The sequence below is a fragment of the Equus asinus genome, chromosome 29 (assembly GCF_041296235.1).
Source record: "Equus asinus isolate D_3611 breed Donkey chromosome 29, EquAss-T2T_v2, whole genome shotgun sequence".
NCBI lineage: Eukaryota > Metazoa > Chordata > Mammalia > Perissodactyla > Equidae > Equus > Equus asinus.
This window is the reverse complement of record NC_091818.1, coordinates 11,998,656-12,017,171: the sequence shown is the minus strand read 5'-3', so window position 1 is coordinate 12,017,171 and position 18,516 is coordinate 11,998,656.

Here is an 18,516-nt window from a genome sequence, read left to right as displayed (position 1 = left end):
GCAGAGTGTTCGATTTTACAGCAGTCTTCCCCAACGTTACTCCCAAGAGAGTGGAATGAGAAAGGCCTTCTAGGATTACATGGGGACAGTGATGCTCTCACACCTGCACTTCTATTTTCATGAAAAACTATAATTATTTTCAAACTGTCAGTCTCTGTCCATTCCACCCTAGAGCTCCAACCTTGCCTGCTGTGGCAGACACTGACCTCGGTGTGTGAGAGGACAGTGAAAGGGCGCAACAGGAACACACCTATGCTGACACGGCCCTGTGTGCATGTGGGTTGTGCACATGGCTCTGTGTTTTCTTGTGGGTTGTGCACATGGCTCTGTGTGCATGTGGGGTGTGCAGATGGCACATTGTGCATGTGGGGTGTGCCCTGGGATATTGGGACAAAGGAGCCTGGACGAAGCTGTGATATGTAAGCTGGGATCTGTGGGATGAGTCAAGTGATCACCCTGGGAAAGACTGGAAGAGCCTTCAAATCAGAGGTCAGGTCATGTACCGAGGTCAGGAAAAGAGGGGAGGCTGGTTGCTGGTGACGCTGGTAGATGGCCACTTGAGGTCGGAGAGATGGACCCTCTAAGCAGGGGAACCCAGCACCTCCAAATGGAATAGAAAAGAAAAATCTCGAAAAATTAATATTCTCTTACTTAAACCTTGAAATCCTTTATTACACATTTTTAAGGTGTATGAATGTGCATCTTCATATAGCCACAAATGCATTCACAATGATGTTGCCTATATATTTGTTAATCATGCAGATGAAGAAATTTTCACTTATTGTATTATTTTTAATACTCCTGAATAGGCCACACAATTGTCAGCTGGAACCCAGTCCCTGTCCTTTCCTTGGCAGTGAATGCTGCTCTGGGAGGTCCCCATGCGCTGGGTGAGCCTGGGGAGCTCAGGGTTTGTGTCTCCTTCCCCACTGGCCTGGGGCCCCATGTGCGCACTGAGGCTGCTGTCCCACACGGAGCAGTAATAATCAGCCTCGTTCCAGGCTGGAGCCCAGAGATGCTCAGGGTGCCACACTGCCTCACCTGGAGCCAGAGAATCTCTCGGAGACCCCAGAGGCCCAGATGTTATTCCTGCTGGTCAGGAGTGTGGGGACACGGCCTTGGGGTTGCTGCTGCAGCCACGCTGCCCCCTCATGGCTGACATTTTTGCTCTTTCCAGTGCAGGTGAGTGTGGCCGTCTGTCCTGGGGACTTGGTCACTAAGGGCGGCTGAGTCAGCCCTGCCTGGGCCACAGACACTGTAGGGCACAGAGAGGAGTGTGAGGGCAGGATCCCAGCTCACTGTGAAGGAGGGTGGGGGCGTGGGGCAGAGCTGGGGGTGGATCTCCATCCCGAGGGTAAGTCACTCTCACCTGTGTGGGGAGTGAGGAGGTGAGGAGGAGAGGAGCCCAGGGCACGGGAGAGACCCAGACTCTGAGCCCTAGAGCTGTGCTGTGGAGACGGAGCTGCCCTAAGTCTCTCTGGATCTCCTGAAACTTTCATCGGGGGTGGAGTGGATACACTCAAATCAGCCCTTGCTCTCTGTCTGCCTCTGGCCTCCCTGCCCTGGTCCTCACAGGGAGATGGAGGTAGAGGAGGGATGAGCTGACCCAGGGGGTGGAGGCCCTGGCTCTTGATGACCCTGGGTCCTGGAGGTCAGCACAGCCCAGTGAGCACACTGATGGCTGAACCCCTGGAGCCCTGGGTGGCTTCCCAGCTGGGAGGGGCCATCTCAGGATTGTCCCACACTGTCCCACATGCCCTCAGACCCCACCCCACCTGGCCTCTCTGACACACCTGGGCCCTCCGGTTAGAGGAGGACTGTTGTCCCGATGCTCTTCATGAAGCTGCTCCTGGTGTCAGAGAGGGACCTGGGCAGCTGGGATTCTAGACACCAGGGGTGTAGGTTGAGGGATGTCCCCGTCACTACAAAGAGGCCACAGCAGCTTGCCTTTCAGCTGCATCAGCAGAGTATGCACAGAATTTTATTAGATCATCGATTATAAGTCCAAAAATGGAGAATGTTTTCTTTCAGTTTTTCATGAGAATTAGATCCCAACAATTTAATACACTTATTTTCCTAACACTGTCGTCACCAGGAGCTTGGGATCGTGTGAGATCCGTGTTGGCTCCAGCGCAGTCTCTAGGTCCTTCTTGTTTCTGACATGACTGGAGTCAGCCTCCCTCTGTCCCCATCACTGTCTCTCTGGAGAGACTGGGTGCCCTGGAAAAGGAGCTCCTGCCTGTGTGGACATGAGCAGGCAGAGGGTGCATCGATGGGAATGGCTCAGTCTACAGGGGATCAGAGGAACGGACATGCTCAGATCGACAGACCCATGTAGGGGGCTCAGACCCTCAGATGCTGGTGACAGAGGTGACGTCAATCACAGAGGAGTGAAGGTGTGATCAGGGGCCCCAGGGGGGTGGTTTACGTCTCACTTCCTCGTGGGCACACAGCACTGAGTACACTGAGGTCTCTGTCATATGTGTGACAGTAACAATCACCTCGTCCTCAGGCTGGAGCCCACAGATGGTCAAAGAGACCACGTTGCCTGACTTGGAGACAGAGAATCATCTGGAATCTCTCAGGGCCTGGTACTTCCAAGAGTCAGAGTTTTGGGGCAGCACCACTGACAGCTGGAACCAACACACACTATGGGATCCAATGTTGCTGTTCCCGGAGCAGGAGATGGTGACCTCCTGGTCCAGGGTCCCTGACACCGAGGATGGCTGGGTCAGCAAAGACCGTGCCCAGGACCCTGAAATGAGGGACACAGAGTCACAGAGGTGGAGAGTCAGGGCCCTTCCCACACCCCAGGCTGGACACCAAGGGGAAGGAAACGTCCCTGTATCCTTCTAGGGACCCGACCTGACCCCAGAGTCCAGTCACCTTTGAGTGAGTGAGGAGGGTGAGGAGAGGGGTCTGGACCATGACGGAGACACCCCAGAGCTCTCTCTCCCTCCCCCAGATGACACAGGGCTGCCCAATTATCTATCCCTCATCCCTTCCCTCACTCTGATGGGAGCAAGAGCCCTTCATCCAAATTGTTTCCCCTTCTCCTCCCCTCACCTCTCCCAGCCTGTCTGTGAACCAAGATTCAATCCGCTTTGCCTTGGAGTTTATCATTGGATGACATGGAGCTGGTAACTTATGATATGGGCTCTTCTGGGACCTTGGGAGGAAGGATCTGCTGGGGCCCAGGGGTCACTGAGCAGAGGGCACCAGCTAAGCAGCCAGGTGCTTGGGTCACAGCTCTATCTCATCACATGTGGTTCAGACACATGCCCACCGCGCCCCCTGCTGGCCCTGGTGCGCTTTGCACCATGTCAGAATACACTGTCAGCATCCCACCTGCGGGAGGGCAGGGCCTCCGTAAGCATTGCCTTTTCCACAGTCCCCTCCTCATAAAGGGGTGGGGCCCTCACCCAGGCCTTCACTGGGCTGCAACCTCCTCCCCACGCTGACCCCTCAGTGTCATAGAGAGGCCTCCTCACATGGTGGGCTCTCTGATGCCCCTTCAGTTGTTACACAGTGGAGCGCAGGGCCCTGAGAACTGGACCCAGAGGGACAATTTGTGCTGCTTTCTCACAGCAGAAGGACAAAGGCCCTGAGACCAGCCACGTCTCACTGTTTGGGAAGGTGGAGGTACTCCCCCTCTCTCTGACCCCACTTTCCACTGAGGCAGGTGCAGGCCCCTCGACCCTCCCCCTTCATGCCTCTCATGTACCCCCTGGTGGGGATGGGGGTCCATCAACAGGAACAAGGCAGGGAGGTATTGAGAAGAGGCTGTTCTTCATCCTCAGAAAGACAGAGGTCGGCTGCTCTGGGACCCACCTCTCAGCACAGCTGTCCAGGATGACACTGGGGCTGCAGCCCTGGGACCTAAGGGGATGGGGCTCCACGAAGAGGGCAGCGTCCCCAGGGTGAAACCGAGACCCTTGTAGGAGGGAGAGACTGAGGAGTGAAGGGGGCTTAAGGATTGAGACCACAGGAGACAAGGAAAGCAGACTTTGAGTGACTGAGCCATGGCTGAGTGACAGGAGAAGGGAGGTTTCACACCATCCTCTGGCCCACAGGGACCCTCACATCAGAAGATGAGAATGACCACACAGTAGAGCGGATGGAGCTGAGGTGATGGGCTACTTTGAGCAGGGGTCATGCTAGAGGTCCGGGGACCTGCACAGCTGCCTCTATTTATCCCCACCAGGCACCTTCTTAAGGAAACATTCAGAAAGGTGTATTTTGCCTACTCTTTTCCTTTTATTTCTTTCTCTCTCCCTTCCACACACACACACACACACACACACACACACACAAATATAGGTAGAAATGTGTCGTGAATCAGCCATGATGGGCATTCGTACTGAAGAATTTCGTACCATGAAAGAGACCAACTTTGCTTTAAACTTGGCTACTCTCTCACTTTTGTCCTGAAATTTTTACCTGTTCTGTGTATTTTGTGTATCATCACTTCTCTTCCTATGTATAGTTTTCGTGAAAAAATAATAAACGTGTGTGATTGAGCATCAATTTATTAACTAGAACACAGCTTTAATCTTACTCTTTTTTGTATCTAAAATACTCCATTTACAAAATAATTATGTAATTTTTTACCCAACCTGTTCACTCTAACAGAACTGTACTAGTGAAAATATTGTGATATTTCTTTACTAATTTCTCAGTGAATAATTTAGCCTTTCACAGTGACAATGAACACAAATTTCTCAGTGAATTCATAGAGATAGGAAGTCCACTAAATACATAGTCTCCGTTGCATAGAGAGAAAAAGTAGGTAATATATAGAGATGACTAGAGAAGAATTTACATAATTTGATAACTCAGATAAATATGGCTTTTCAAATGGAATTTCCAATGATTCTATTTCCAAATGTGTGGAGGTATAATTAACAAGTAAATATTGTATTATATTTAAGGTGTGAAATGTGGTGATTTAATACATATGTACACACACATTTTCAAATGATTACCACAATAAGTTAATTAACACATCCATCACCTTTTTGTATTTGGTGAGAATACTTAAGATCTACTCTCTTAACAAGTTTAAAGTGTTCAACAATGTATTATTAACTATAGTCACCATGCTATATATTAGAGCCTCAGAAATTATTCATCTTTTTTTTTTTTGAGGAAGATTATCCCTGAGCTAACATCTGCTGCCAATCCTCCTCTTTTTGCGGAGGAAGATTGGCCCTGAGCTAACATCCGTGCCCATCTTCCTCTACTTTATATGTAGAAGGCCTGCCATAGCACGGCTTGACAAGTGATGCATAGGTCCGTGCCTGGGATCCGAAACAGCAAACCCTGGGACACTGAAGCGGAGTGCACGAACTTAAATGCTGTGCCACTGGGCCAGCCCCAGCAATTATTCATATTAATACTGAAAATGTATACCATTTGCTACTTTTCATTTAAATAGGAACAAATTTTATGTTCTTTGTCCTAGAAATGTCAGGTGACATCTCAGAAATGGTAGAAATGGGTGGGTTGGTATTTCAAATAAAAAAAATGTACTGTATTTATTTCCATCACGTCAGCTTTTAGGCCTCTCACTCTGCAATTTTCACTCTCCACTATAGTTGGGGTGCAGGTCTTTTTCCTACATATAGCTCGTTTCCAGAAACAGAGAACAATTATTGTGACACTCTATTCAATTTTTCAAACAAACTATTTACTCTTCAATGATGCACTACAAGATATAAAAACACACTTATATAGAGAACACCAGGTGGGCGCCACAGTGTGGGGCATATGTTCACTCTGATAATCCTATGATGACCCATCTCAGTGGTTCTGTGCTGATGGACACCTTGTCCTCCATTTTGTCACTCTGTCAGTGGGGAGGTCAGATTTGATGGCAGGTGAACAGTTCTTAGCTTTATACCAAGAGTCCTCCAAGATGGGAAACCAGCACTGCTGCTCTAGAAGTATGTTCACAAGGATTCTGTGAATGTGGTGACAACAAATGGGCTGTCTAACTCTTCTCAGAATATTTGACACTACTTTTCATGTCCCCTTCTCCAATACATTATGCAGAGTTATAAATGCGTCTTATAATTTTCTTTTATTCCTCAGTTTATATTTTTGAAACTTCATTCAAATTGGTTGTGTTAAGTTGTGTATCCATTTAGAAAAATGTACTCTTTCCTAATTCCAATCTTGAACACTCTCCTCCAGAGAATATAAACAGTGAGAACACACCCAGCCCCAAATCCCTGAATTCAACACACAGAGGAGCTGGAGCCAAGAATCAGGTGCTGTATTTCCTGGGGAAGAGTGACAGGCAGTGTTCCCACTGTAGGGGAGGATGACAATTCCTCTACCCTCTATGTCCTTCTGGTTAGTCTAAGAATTAAGTTGACATGAGACAGGATAACAGGAGAAAAATCAAAGTAAAATAACATGTACACATGAAATAAATGCAGGAAAACCGAGTAACTCACCAAAATGGCCAAAGCCAGCACCTTAAATACCATCTTCAATGAAATAAGATGTAGATAAAGAAAACACAAACCAATAAACAAAACAACACAAAAATATCCCTAATATTTACACAAAAGTCCAACCTCCCCCCAAAAAAACATACCAGCAAACCAAATTCAACTGTACCTTAAAAAATTTATACATTATGGACAAGTAAGATATTTGCTAGAATGCAAGGATGGTTTAACATATGAAAATCAATCAGTGTAATATAGTACATTAACAGTATGAAGGACAAAAAACACATGATCCTCTCAATTGATGTATAAGAAGCATTCAACAAGTTTCAACACTCTTTCATGATAAAAACAAGACCAAAAAATTCAACCAACTCAAAATAGAAGGGCCCTACCTCAAGATAATAAAGGTCATATATGGCAGAATCACAGCTAACATTGTACCAGATGATGAAAAGCTGAAAGTTTTTCCTCTAAGATCAGAAAGAACACAAGGATGCCCACTCTCACCACTTCTATTGACTATACCACTGGAAGTCCTGGCTAGAGCAATTAGGCAAGAAGAAGAAATAAAAGACATCCAAATCAGAAAGGAACAGTTAAAACTGTCTCTGCAGATGATAGGATATTATATATAGATAACTCTAAAGACTCCACCAAAACCTGTTAGAATAAACAAACAAATTTAGAACATTTTCAGAATACAAAAACAAAATACAAAAGTCAGTTGTGCTTGCACACACTAACAACACACTACCTGCAAAAGAAATTTGGAAAACAATCCCATTTACAATGACATCAAAATGAATAAAACTCTTAGAAATAAATTTAACCAAGGAACTGAAACATCTGCACAGTGACAACTAAAGAACATTGATGAAATAAATTGAAAAAGACACAAATCAACAGAAAGATATCCAATGTCCATTGGAAAAATTAGTATTGGTAAAACATCTATACTACCTAAGGTGTTATATAGACTCAGTGCAATTACTTTCAAAATCCAAATGCTATCTGATACAGAAAGAAAAATATTTGACCATAAACTTTACATGGAACCACGAAATACCTCAAACAGAAAAAAACAATGTTGAGAAAGAACAAAGCTGGAGGTCTCATAATTCCTGATTTCAAAACATATTGCAAAGCTACAATAGTCAATGAAGTATTACACTGGAAGAAAGACAGACATCTATACAAATGAAACAGAATAGAGAGCCCAGAAATAAAGTCACGCATAGATGGTCAACTGATCTTCAACAAGGTTGCCAAGAATACACAATGGAGAAACGATAGCTCTCCAAAAAAGGTTTGCAGAAAACTGAATATGCATATTCAAAAGAATAAAACTGAGGAGTCTGATCTAACACCATACACAGAAATGATTTCCAAGTGGATTAGAATTAAACATAATAGTGGAGACTGTAAAAGTGTTAGAAGAAAACAGAATAAAAGGATAATGACATTGGTGTTGGCAATGATTTCTTGGGCATGACATCAAATCACAGGACACAAAAACAAAAATTAGAAAAGGGAGGTCACAATTATCTGAAAATATACACAGCAAAGGAAACAGCAAGTGAAAAGACAACTTATAGAATGGGAAAAGAATATTTGTAAGCTATATATCTGATATGAGGTTATTATAAAAAATACATAAAAGAACACCTATGACATAACAGAAAAAGTCAAATAACCTGATTGAAAAATGGGTAAATGTTTGATGTAAAGTGATGCAGCCACTGTGGAAAATAGTACTGGGTTTCCTCAAAAACCAAAAGTACAACTACTATATGATGCCGCTCTCCCACTTCTGGGTACTTATCTAAAAAATTGAAATCAGGATCATAAAGAGAAAATTTCACTCCTGTGTTCATTGCAGCATTACGCACAATATTCATGAGGTAGAAACAACGTAAATGTCCTCTGACAAATGAAACAGTAAGGAAAAATTAACATATACATGCAATGGAATATAATTCAGTGAGGAACCAAAAAAACAAAAAGGAAATCCTGCCATATGCTACAACATGAATGAACCTCAAGGGGCATTATGCTAAGTGAAATAAGCCAGACACAGAAGGACAAATACTGTAATATGGCACAGTTCCAGTTATACGAGATTTCTAAAATAGTCAAACTCATCCAAATGCTGCAGGAGCAGCAACGGTACTCATGTCTTAGCCCTTGCCCTTTCTCCAGCAGTGGCAAATGGCACCTGAGACCCGAGGCTTCAGGAGCCACAGCAGAACCCACGACCCAGCCCCCAGTGGTGGCACTCCTGACACACACTCTACCAGCAGCAGGGAATGTCTACAAGACCCTGGTCACCCAGCAGTGACAGTGACACCTGTGAACCTACTGCTCCTGGCAGCAATGCTGCCATAAAACCTGGGAGCAGCAGCACAAGTGAAGCACAGGGCAGCCTCACCCAAGCCCATGGAGAGCCAGTGGGAAAATATGACACTCAGGAGACTCCAAATGCAGAGGAAGTGTTTGCAGGCTGGTCACCCTGATGGTGACACCTGAGAATGCAGGAACATCATAAACATCAAGGCACCAACAACCTTGGAATCACAAGCAGCACAGGGACGGTACTGACAATGCCTCTGCAGTGGCAGTGGATGGTGAAGTGTGCAGGCTCTCAAAAACATGCAGAAGCAGCCTAGAATCAAAGTACCCAAAGTCTTACCCAAATAAGAAAGGTGTTTACTGCCACAAATGCACTGGCAGAGGATCAACTCATCAAACACCATGAAGAACTACAGTAACAAGGCAGAATAAAAAGGAAATGAGAAGTCTCTAGAAATCAAACTGGAAGTCATGGAAGACTGCCATCTGACTGACAGGGAGCTCAAATAGCTGTCATGAAGACAGTGAGCTACAAGAAAACTCAGAAAATTCAATGAGCTCAGAAATAAAATTAATGAAGAGAAGGAGTACGTCATCAAAGAGACTGAAACTTTAAAGAAACAAACAAACAGAAATTCAGGAGAAGAACACGATAAATGAGATGAAAAATAAAGTAGAAAGCACTGGAAATACAGCAGCCCATATCAAAGAGAGAAGTAGCAAACTCAAAGATAGAGACATAGAAATGATTCAGGTAGAAGAGGAGAGAGAACTAACATTTTTTAAAAAATAAAGAAATTCTATGAGGAATATATGAGTCTATTAGGAAAAGCAACATAAGGATAACAGGTATCCCAGAAGGAGAAGAGAGTGAGAAAGGAGCAGAGAGCTTAGTCAAAGAAACAATAGCTGAGAATTTCCCAACCCTGAGGAAAGAACTGGATATACCAGTACTTGAAAGAAATAGATCTCCTAAGTATCTCAATGCAAAAAGACCTCTCCAAGGCATGTAACATTAAAACTGTCAAAAGTCAATGATGAGAAAGAATATTGAGGGTGGCCAGAGAGATGAAAATAATTTACAAAGGGAACCCCCATGAAGCTATCAACAAATTCTTCAGCAGAAACTCTACAGGCTAGGAGAGAGTGGAATGATATATTCAAAATATTGAAAGACAAACACTATCAGCCAAAAATACTCTATCCAGCAAAGTTCTCCTTCAGATATAAAGGAGAAACAAAGGCTTTCACAAACAAATCTGAGAGAGTTTATCACCAGTAGACCTCCCTTACAAGAAAAGTTCAAAGGAGCATCGTACCTGAAACTAAAAGGAAAAGGTTGACAAGATTTCAGCTTGGTGATAAAGACACAGACAGAATCAGAAAATTGCAACTCTATATCATACTAAGTAAACAGTTATACCATAAAGGCTAAATGGGAAAAAAACAGAACAAAAATAACTATAACCACTTTAATATAACAAACTCACCACACATAAAGGATAATTTGTGACAATAAAAACATAGAACAGGATGAAGAAAAGGATAGTATCTTCATAGGCTAATGGAGATAAAGTGCTATCAGGAGAAAAAGGACCTCTCATCTAGGAGATCTTTTATACAAACCTTATGTTAACCACAAAACTGGAAAATCAGAGCAGAGTCATAAATCATAAATAAAAAGGAAAATGAGAAAAACATCACAAAAACCCAGCTGACTGAAACTGCAGACAGAATTACAAGGAAAAAGAAACAAGGAAACACAGAACGACCAGATAACAATAGATAAAATAGCAGTATTAAACCCTCGCATATCAATAATCACTCTAAATGGGAATAGATTGAATTCATCAATCAAAAGACACAGAGTGGCTGGATAGATTAAAAGACAAGACCCAATAATATGCTGCCTCCAAGAGAGCTAAGTCAGGTCTAAAGACACACAAAGGCTCAGAATGAATGGATGGAAGATAATACTCCAAGCAAATAGTAACTGAAGGACAGTAGGTGTCACCACACTTATATTAGATGAAATAGACTTCAAGCCAAAAAAGATAGCAAGAGACAAAGGTGAGCATTCTATAATGATAAAAGGGACATTCCACCCAGAAGACATGACATATTCATATGTATGCATCAAACACAGGAGCACCAAACGATATAAAGGAACTATTAACAGAAGTAAAGAGAGAAATTGACAGCAACAGAATAATAGTAGGGAAATTTAACACCCTACTTACAATAATGGGTAGATCATCCAGACAGAAAGTCAACAAGGAAACATTGGCATTAAAGCAAACACTAGACCAGATGGACTTTCTCTCTCTCTATATATAATATTCTACTGTAAAGTACCAGCATAGATATTCTAAACATTCTTCTCAAGTGCACATGGAACATTCTCAAAGATAGACCATATGTTGGAAAAGAAAATAAGCATCAATAAATTTAAGAAGATTGAAATCATATCAAGCATCTTTTCTGACTACAGTGGTGTGAAATTAGAAATCAACTAGGAGAAGAAAACTAGAAAACTCACAAATACATGGAGACTAAACTACATGCTACTGAACAACTATTGGATCAATGAAGAAATCAAAGGAGAAATCAAAAGAACACCTGGAGACAAATGAAATTGAAAATACAACATACAAAAACTTACAGGATGCAGTAAAAGCAGTATGGAGAAAAAACAGGAAAAATCTCAAATAAATAATCTAACTCTACCTAAAGAAGTAGGAGAAAAAAGACAAATAAGCCCAAAGTCAGCAGAAGGAAGGAAATAATAAAAATCAGATCAGACATAAATGAAATATAGACTAAAAAAAGAAAAGAAAGGATCCACGAAAATAAGAGCTGCTTCTTCAAAAAGAAAAACAAAATTGACAAACCCTTAGCAAGACTCACAAATAAAAAAAGAATGTTCAAATAAAATGAGAAATGAAAGAAGAGAAATTACAACAGATACTACAGAAATAGAAAAGATTATTTGAAAATACTAAGAAAAGCCATATGCCAATATATTGAATAACCCAGAAGAATAAGATAAATTCTTAGAATCATATAACCTCCTGCAGCTGAATCAAGAAGAAATAAAGAGCCTGAATAGATCAGTCACTAGTAAGAAAGCTAAAGCAGTAAGACACACCTCCCAGAAAACAAAAGTCCAGGACCAAATGGCTTCTCTGGTGAATTCTACCAAACTTTCAAAGACTTAATATTTATCCTTATGAAATTCTTCCAAAAAGTTGAAGAGGATGGGACACTCCCTAACTCAGTTTATGAGGCCAACATTACCCTAAAACTAAAGCCAGATAAGGACAATGCGAAAAAGGAAAGTTACAGACTGATATTGCTGATGAACACAGATGCAAAAATCCCTAACAAAATATTAGCAAATCAAATACAACAATACATTAAAAGAATCGTACACCATGATGAATTGGGATTTATTCCAGGGATGCAGGGATGGTTCAACATCATCCACAAAACAATCAATGTGAGACACCACATTAACAAAATGAAGAATAAAAAACTCATGAACATCTCAATAGATGCAGAGAAAGTACTTGTCAAGATCCAATATCCAATTATGATAATGACTCTCAATAAAGTAGGAATAGAAGGAAAGTACCTGAATGTAAAAAAGGCCATATACCACAAACCCTCAGCCAACATCACACTCAATGGTGAAAAAGTGAAAGCTATTCCTCTAAAGACAGGAACGAGACAAGGATGTACACTCTCACCATTATATTCCACATAGTATTAGAAGTCCTAGCCAGAGAATTTAGGCAATAAAAAGAAATAAAAAGGATCTGAATTGGAAAGGAAGAAGTTAAACTGTCACTAGTTTTGGATGGCATGATTTTCTATGTAGAAAACCCTAAAGAATTAACCAAAAACTACTAGAAATAATTAATGAATACAGTAAAGTTTCAGGGTACAAAATCAACATATGAAAATCAGTTGTATTTCTATACACTAACAAGGAACTAGCAGAGAGAGAAATCAAAAATAAAAATCCATTTACAGTCTCAAAAAAGTGAATAAAATACCTACGAATAAATTTAACCAAGGAGGTCAAAGACCCATACACTGAAAAATATGACATTATTGGAAGAAATTGAAGAAGACATAAAGAAATGGAAAGCTATTCCACGTACATGGACTGGAAGAATAAACAGAGTTCAAATGTCTTTATTACATAAAGCAATCTGCAGAATCAATGCACTGTGAATGAGAATCTCAACAACATTTTTCATGGAAATACAATGATGAATCCTAAAATTTATATGGAACAACACAAAACTCTGAATAGCCAAAGGAATCCTGAGAGAAAAGAACAAAGCTGGAGGTATCACACTTCCTGAATTCAAAATAGACTACAAAGCTACAGTAATCAAAACAGCATGGTAGTGGCAGAAAAACACACACTCAGATCAATGGAACAGAATTGAGAGCCCAGAAATAAACCACGCATCCATGGGCAGCTAATTTCCGACAAAGGAACCAAGAACGTACAAGAGAGAAAGGAAAGTCTTCAAAAAATGGTGTTGTGAAAATTGGACAGTCACATGGAAAAGAATGAAAGTAGACCATTATCTTACACCATACACCTAAATTAACTCAAAATGGATTAAAGACTTGAATGTAAGATCTGAAATCATAAAAGTCCTACAAGAAAACACAAGCAATATACTCTTAAATGTCAGCTTTAGTATCTTTTTGAATATCATGCACCCTTAGGCAAGAGTAACAAAAGGAAAAATAAACACATGGGACTACATCAAACTAAAAAGCTTCTGCATAGCAAAGGAAACCATCAACAAAATGCAAAGACAAACTAAGTTAGGAGAAGATGTTTGCATTAATATTTGGATTAGTATCCAAAATACATAAAGAATTCATACAACTCAACATCAACAGTAAAACCAAATTAAATATTGGGCAGAGGATCTGAACAGACATTTTTCCAAAGAAGATATACAGATGAACAACAGGCACTTGAAAAGATTAGGGAAATGCAAATCAAAGCTACAGTGAGATACCCCCTCACACCCAAGCAGAATGGCTATTCAAACAGACAAGAAATAGCAAGTGTGTTTTAGGACGTGGAGAAAGGAGAACCTCATATACTGCTGGTGGGATGTTAACTGTTGTAGCCACTTTGGAAAACAGGATGGAGATTCCTCAAAAACTGATACTTGAACTACCATATGAAAGAAAGAAAGATGGAATCCTTTCTCCCCCAATCCTAACTCCTTATGGCTTTTCACCCCAGATAGCCAATTTCTTTGCAAACTTATTAAGACTTAAAAGAAATTACACTGTTTAAATCTCCACGATAAACTTCCTGGGAGGCATAATGGATCTAGAAAGGAGATCTCTGCCCCAAATGATCGCAGGAAAGCGGGAAGGAGCATTTTGAGGACAAGCTGGCACAAAAAGCACGGCTCTCCACTCCTAATCATCTGTTTTCATTATGGTAAAATATGTATAACCCAAAATTGACCGTTCCGACCGTCTTTACGTGTGCACGCAGCGGCATTAAGTCCATCCGCAATGCTGTGCAGCCATGACCACTACCCTTTTCCAGAACACTCCCCATCTCATACAAACCCTGTTCCCATTGAACATGAACGCCCAGCCCCCTCTCTCAGGCCCTGGGACCCGCGGGTCCGCTCTCTGACCGTTGATCCGCCTGCTCCAGCTTCTCACGTCAGTGACATCCGCCCTTCAGTTCCACCCTCTCAACCACCACATCTAAAGTTTGTAGTTTTCTCTCAAAACAGCCCCAAATGACACCGACAGGAAATGCAACTGCAAAACAGTGATTTTCCGTGATCGCTATCACATCAATCGATGATAAAGCCGTTGACAAACTACTTTCTGCAGTTTTTGAAATTTCAATATTACCCAAAAGACCTAAATGACGAGGCTGTTTAGAGTTGAAATCCTGCACAATTCGCCCTATTTTACCCTCGTGCTTCCCAAAGCCTCAAGTTAAATGAGCCAAACCCACTGACTCCGCGCTCAGGAGCCACTCGGACGCCCTGAGCCCCGCCCTGTGCCCCCTCGGCCGGGCCTGGAGCCCTCGGTCCCTGAGGACAAACCTGCACATCCTCCTCAGGGGGCACGCGGGGCGGCGACACCTTCCAGTCAGTCAGCGCGTTCAGGACGAGGAGCGCGAGCGGAGTCTGGTCCCTGCTCAGCGCCCGCGACTGTCGCCTGCCACACACGACCGGGGTCGGCGCCCTCACCAGGGTCCAGGCTGTGAGGGGCCGCTGCCGCCAACGTCCCCGCTGCCAAGTCCGCTGACGCCCAACTGCCGCCGCCGCCGCCGGCTCTGAGGGCCCTGGGGGAGGGGCTGGCAGCTGCGGCCCCGCCTCCAAGCGCCGACCACGCCCCCTGACACGCCCACCGCGGACTTCCGGCTGGCGGGGGAATCCGCTTCTCTCCTCAGGGCCAGTTCCTTTAGCGCCCTCTCTGGTCGCGGTGAGTAATGCAGGAGGGCTGTGCGGGGCTGCGTGATGGACATCCAAAATGCCGCCAACCACGCCTACCGTGTGCTCTTGATCTGCGTCTATCCTTCTACCAAAACCATTCAGCTCTAAACGCTGTAACTTTGACTTTTACAAGCTTGTGGCCTTATTTCTCCCACTTTATTCTCTTATTTAAGTGTTTTAGCTATGCGTGCTCCTTAGCTTTTCCATACACATTTTCGCATAATTTTTTCTGTATCTACAAAATGTCTTGTTGAGATTTTGATGGGAATTATATTAAATACATGTATCAATTTAAAAGAAAATTGACTTCTTTACAATACTAAATTTTCCGACTCACGAATGTACTGCATCTCTCCATTTATTTAGATCGACTTTTTTTGATTAATTTCATCTGCATTTGAAAGTTCTCAGAATCCAAGATCTGTACAAGACTTCTACAAATTTTTTGTGTATTTCTTAGAATTACACTTAAGTTTTTCATCTCTGAAGAATAGTAACTGATTATATACTTTAAATTTCTGCCAATGCGTCATTGCTAGTATACTGAAATCCAAATGATTTTTGTATACTAATTTTGTGACCTCCAAATTTGGTGAAGCCACTTATTACTTATAGAAATTTTCATTTGTAGATTCCATGGAAATTTCTATGGAAGCAGTCATGTCCTTTGCAAAAAAGGCATGGTTGCATTTCTTCTTTTTCTATATGCATGTCTTTTCTTTCCTTGTCTCATTGCACTCACTGGAACTTCCAGTATGATATTAAATAAGAGTAGTGAGGATGGGCCTCCTTGCCTTGTTCTCAGTGATAGCAGGAAAATGTTAAATATTTCCTCCTTAGGGATAGTGATAGCTGTAGGTTTCTGTGGATCAATTTTATCAGGGTGAGGCTGTTCTTTATGCCTAACATACTGAGATTTTTTTAATCATGTGTTAAATTTTGTCAAATTGTTTTATACATTGATTGATATGATCATGTGAGTTTTCTTCTTTAATCTTTTCATACAGTTAATTACGTTGATTGATTTTTCATATTGAGCTAGGCTTGCATCCCTGCAGTAATCCACAGTTGGACATGCTATATATATTTTATATACCGCAAAATATAATTTGATAATATATTAAGGAATTTTATGTCTATAATTGTGAGGGATATTGGTCTATATATTTTTGTGCATTTTAAATTAATACGTCTTCTATGTTGTTGGATTTAGTGTCTATGAATGTTGCTTGGATCTTATCAGTTCATCACGTTGAGTTCTCTTATATTCTTGCTGACTTTCTGTTGAGGTTTTTATCAGATGTTAAGAAGGCTTTATTGAAGTCATAAGGTGTATTTGTGGATCTACTTCTCTTTTCACTGATATCAGTTTTGCTTCACATATTTTGCATCTCCTTGCTGAGACTTTCAATTATTCCATTTATTTCAAGTTTATTCATATGTGTGTTAATTTATTTTGCTAATAGTTGCTTTTAATCATTGTCAGATAGGTAATTCTAACATTTTTGTCATGTCTGTGTTGGCATCTATTGTTTGTCTTTCTTCACTGTGTGATGTTTTCCTGATTCTTAGTGTGAAGAATTATTTTCGATTGAAAGCTGAACATTTTGGGTATTGTATTATGAGACTTTGGGTAGTACTTAAACTTTTTGTCTTAGCTGGCTTTCTGTTACATCACTCCAGCAGGGGAGAAGAGGTGAGCAACACCTCATTCCTTCCAGGTGTGGGGAAATGTTCAGACTCCCCATTGCAGGTGGAGATCTTTTCCCTGCTGGGAGGGGGTAGGAGTGCAGACTTCCCACCAAGCCTCCACAGATACTCCCTGGATGGGAGAGGTAGGAGTGTCTCCTTATTGATGCAAATATGCCTACACTGACTCCAGGAGAGCAGGGCAGCTCATTACCACATGGCAGTGATAAAGGTCCCCACTCTGCTCTTGGCCTGCTCTGTGTCTACCTCTGTGGGTATGTGGAGGAGCACCCACCCCTTCACTGCTGGGTGGAGAGTGGAAATCCAGCACCCACAAGCTCTCTACTGATGCCACAGGGAGAGGGCTGCATTACCACCTGACATTCCTCCCACTGAAAGCTGGGGTCTAGGTACCTCCCTCTACCCAGAGCTGACTCTAGTGCTCCTTGTCACTGCCCAATAGCTTGGAAATGACATTGTGTCATGCTTAAAGTTTTGTTTGAAATGACCATGAGACTCTGTCTGGTCACTCAGGTCACTCCCCTGTGGAACCCTCATCTGAATGCCCTAGGACTGCCCTGTTGTGAGGAAGCCCAGGTCACTTGGGGAGGTCTCACGTAGGTCCTCTAGCCAAATCCGGCATCAACTACACACATGGGAGTGAAGTCACCTCCCCTGGATTCCAACCCCTAGTTTTCCAGTCAGGCCCAGCCAGGGGGTCTTCTCTGCTGAGGCCCCAACATGATAGAGTAGAAAGAAGCTGTCCCCACTACATCTTGTCTGAATTCCTATCTTGTGTCCATGAGCAAAATTAAGTGGTGTTTTTATGCCAATATTTTGGGGAAATTTAAAAATTTTTTCCTTGTTGATTTGTTTCGTACAGTAATAGCAATAAGAATAATGCTCTCATAGAAAACTCAAAATGTACAAAAGTGTGTGTATTAAAATCTGAGTTTCCTCCTTCCTTCCTGACAGCTTTCCAGTTTCTGCCACTGGAAGAAACATGGTTAAATTTCCAATTTACTTCTGGATTTATTAATTGAACAATCATTAGCACCGACTCTGTAACAGGCATTTTTCTAAGGGCTTCACAACACTGCCACCATGGTCATCCCCACAGGAGGTGACCTAGTGTGGACTGGGCCCTGACAGGGCGGAGGAGGGGAGGACCAGAGAAGGGATTGGAGGGTACACATTTATTCCTCTCTGACCTCACCTGATTGTAGTTACCTGGAAATCAGCCTGTCTCCTTGGTGGATGGGCTGCCATTTAGGGGACTTCTTCAGGGGTCAGCAGACAGCTCTAGGTCTGAGACATTTCTGTCCCTGTCCCTTTGGAGCCTCATGTTCTCACTCCCAGTGAGTCTGGCTGTGGCCACCTCACAGCGATGCTGTCGTAGAGGAGCTTGCACAGGTGGAGTGCTGGGCTGCGGGCCTGGCACCAGTCACTGTGAGATGCTGCGTCTGATGCTGCGCTCGGTTAGTGCTGTACCTGGAACCCCCACCCCC